A 3,921-nucleotide genomic window follows, 5' to 3' on the forward strand; every position below is an offset into this window, starting at 1 on the left:
CTGCCTGTCTCGGGATTGCTGGAGTGGTAACAAAAGAGGAAAAAAATCTGTGGAGCTGAATTTTGCAGGTGTGTATGCATGCAGGCAAATTGGGTGCTTTCTGTAACCCTGACCATATTCTGTTTGAGCCATTTAGCACTATTATCTCATGCACATTCTAGCTGATGAGCTTTATGGGAAAATGTAGCCAAACATGGCTGGAGATGGGAATAGACAGGCTGAAAATAGTGTATATAGTAGCTTTTGGGTAAACTTAATTGAGATAATTTCATGGTGTATTTTGGTAACTTCTTAGAACAACACTAAAATCAAAAACAAAAAGTCTCTGTACAGTTGTTTATCCCATTGGTTCCAGGTGGATATATGGTAGCCAGGAAAGAGATGGCTGGAAATTGCAGTCTCAGATGTCTGGGCAGAGCTTTTCTGGTCTTCTCGGAGAAGAACAACATGCTTGGTAGGCCTGGCTATAAAACCCTGTGCATGGAAAGGATGAAGAACCAGATGAGAAGGCGTATCAGTAACATCCTATATTCATTTTCTATTGCTGCTGTGACAAATTACCACAAACTTAGTGGCTTAAAACTACACAAATTTATTCTCTCATAGTTCTGGAAGTCACAAACCCTCTGTCTGTTTCATTGTCAAGGGATCACCAAGGCTGGTGGCTCCTTCTAGAGGCCCGAGAGCACAATCCACTACTTTGACTCTTCCAATTTCTTCTAGTGGCAGCCTGTATTCCTTGGCTTGTGGTCTCCTTCTTTGTCTTCAAAGAGCACCACTCCAATCTCTGCTTCCATCATTATGTCTTCTTCTCTGACGCTTCTGAGTCCCTCTTCAAAGGACCTGGTGATGACATTGGATCCACTGGGATAATCCAGAATAATCTCTCCATCTCAAGGTCTTTAATTTAATCACGTCTATAAAGATGCATTTGCTGTATAAGGCAATATTCATAGGTTCCGGAGATTAGGACTTAGATATATTTGTATTTGGGAAGTCTACCACAAAACACATAAGTGCTTATGTTGCTTTTTAAATAGAACATAAGCATTTATTTTACAGAATTATTTCTAAAAACAATATCCCCTTTAATCACTAGCAGAAGAGCAAGAGAAAGAACTGACAGTAGGTTAAGAACAAAATTACATCTTCAAAATATACAGAATGATTTGAGATCAATTTACTGCATTTCAGTTTCTTAATGACCAATTTATCTAACTTTAAATTTTTACTAAATAATATTCAAAAGCTTGTTTTATTTAATGATTCAAATGTCACTTTCCTATTTTTCAATCCTTAATATTATTTTGCAAATTCCTTAAATAGTTTATCAGCCCTAATTTTAACCTTCCAGCAATTAAAACTTTAAATTATATTAAATCAAATTAGATTAAAGTCACATTAATAGTAAAAGCTTAGATAAAACGCTGAAATTTTAACTGGCTGCTTTTAGGCAAGCAACAGCAAATGAGGTTGTTTTTAAGGTTTAAAATTTAAACTCAAAATCACCTGAAAAATTAGTTATATCCCCAAACTATTCTGTAAGAAATTATGGACATTTAAAATTCCTAACAAGAGGCCAGGTGCAATAGTTCACGCCTGTAATCCCAGCACTTTGGGAGCCCACGGAGGGCAGATCATAAGGTCAAGAGATGGAGACCATCCTGGCCAACATGATGAAACTCCATCTCTGCTAAAAATACAAAATTTAGCTGTGTGGTGGTATGCACCTGTAGTCCCAGATACTTGGGAGTCTGAGGCAGGAGAATCGCCTGAACCTGGGAGTCGGAGGTTGCAGTGACCGGAGATTGTGCCACTGCACTCCAGCCTGGGCAACAGAGCAAGGCTCTGTCTCAAAAAATAAAATTAAATAAATAAATAAATAAATAATTCTAACAAGAACAAAAAATGGGATAAAACAAGCCAAGGGAGGAAAAAGAAAGTTAGGGTGCCCAGAAGATTGTATTATAATGATTTTCATGACCAGTGCCTCAAGTTTGATATTCACCAAGTGTAAATCCAAAACTGTCATAAAAGGCTTTATTTTAACGGCTTCAAAAATCCTAAAAATACTGAAAAGACTGGTAAAGTGATAAACTGGAAGCTACAGGATCAATCACATCACCAGTAAATATGAATTATTAAATCATTAGAAAAGTTAGGTTGCTAAAGGAAATTCCTAGAACATAAAGCCCCAATTTGAGAAATTCAGAGAATAATACCAAATATACTAAAGTGTTGGCAAAACCAAAAAGACATGAACAAAATCAGTATAAACTAAACATTTCTTCTAGGAAACAAACACTGATTTTTTTGTTATGGGATGATTTTTGAATTTTGAATACATTTTGAAAACACTTAAAGGCTTCTTTAAATGCTGCTACAAAGACAAAATAAAACCTTGTCAATGAAAACTGTAGCAATCCCCCAAAACTACTTAAACTGTCCCACTGGAGACAAGTCACTATACGTTTATAAATAAGACAAGCAAAGTTCTTTTTCTTTTTTTAATAACATGTTAAATTTGATAACTTGATGACAAATTGTTTTTTGGAAAAACTGGTCTTTCAGTTGCGTGTGCTTGGATAAGCTCCCCTGCTTCTCTTGGTGACTGGGGTTTATAGTGAAGATGCCATGCTGCCCAGTGACACTGGAAGAAGAGGCAAAAACCAATTGTTTCTCTCTTCTCACTGCCTGAGCCCTGTTGCTGGTGAATTTGAGTTGCCTGGGGGCATTCCCACTGGGGATCTGGTGTTTTCCTACCATAAAACTTTTCACTCCAGGGTCCTCTCCCATCCCAGGCATGCTTCTAGCATATCTCTAACAGTCTGTATATTCATGATTTGTCAACCAAACTTTAAGGTCCGTGGGCAGTGGCCATGCCTTATCTTTTTCTCTCCAGATGCAAATATGGTGCCTGGCACATTACATGTGAGTAAAGAGTTACTATTTAATAAATGGACGGATGTGGGAAGAGCTTTTTTAAAAATGTGTTATTTTTCCAGGAGTTTATTTTTGACCCCTTCGTTGTGGGTCCAGCGTGTCCCTGTGCTTCCCTCTATGATGAGTGAGAGAGGTCTCAATCCATTTAGAGGTTTATTTTGCCAAGGTTAAGGACATGCTCAGGAAAAAAGAGACACAAGCCATAGTAAAATCTGTGCACTTTTTCCAAAGCGAGTTTTGAATGCTTCAGTATTTAAAGGGACAGGAGGGAAGGGAGGAAAGAAAGCAAAAAGGGAGAGCAGATAAATGAGACAGGTGATTACATTCTTTTGCACATGAAAAGAAGGGGCTAGAAGAACAGTCAATTATGTATTCATCTGGTGCTCAGTGAATCGGCCTTTTACATAAGATAAATAAACATAAAGGAGAGGCAGAAGTGAAACATGCATTCCTTTAGGCATGGGCAGAGGGATGATTTCCTATCTAGTCTTCTCTTGTCCGGCACCCATGAAGATAAGCTGCTGATATACATTCACAGGGTACTGGGAGCCACCTGGTGAGATATCTATTTATGAGCTAAACGAAAGGCAGTTGTGTGTGTGTGACACTCAGTTTCCAAGCTTAACTTTTCCTTTTGGCATAGTGGGTTTGGGGTCGTGAGATTTTATTTTTCGTTCACAATGGTAAATATCACACCCATTTCCTTGTTCCCCTCCACCTCACTCTAGCAGGGCAGCCCTGCTTTACAGCCCCAGCCCAGCCCCAGCAGTAGTGGGGCTTCAACACACAGTGGTTGAACTAATTACTTAGCATCTCACATGAGCCCCTGAAGATCAGACGCAATTCTGATCCATGGTCCTTAGTGTGACATTTCAAACTCCTTTTTTTTTTTTTTACCCATTTATTTATTTTATTGCATTTTAGGTTTTGGGGTACATGTGAAGAACATGCAAAATTGTTGCATAGGAACACACGTGG

General features: G+C 38.4%; 1 long non-coding RNA gene across 1 annotated transcript in view; it reads right to left on the bottom strand.

Annotated features, from left to right (window-relative positions):
• Positions 1–241: 241 nt before the first annotated feature.
• LOC108304972 overlaps positions 242–3,921 on the bottom strand; it is a 12,144-nt gene continuing 8,464 nt past the window's right edge. Inside the window, exon 2 of the long non-coding RNA XR_001825494.2 lies at positions 242–474. This is a non-coding gene — a long non-coding RNA (uncharacterized LOC108304972). The remainder of the gene's footprint in view (positions 475–3,921) is intronic.

The sequence above is a fragment of the Cebus imitator genome, unplaced genomic scaffold, assembly GCF_001604975.1.
Source record: "Cebus imitator isolate Cc_AM_T3 unplaced genomic scaffold, Cebus_imitator-1.0 Scaffold2, whole genome shotgun sequence".
In the NCBI taxonomy this organism is placed as follows: Eukaryota; Metazoa; Chordata; class Mammalia; order Primates; family Cebidae; genus Cebus; species Cebus imitator.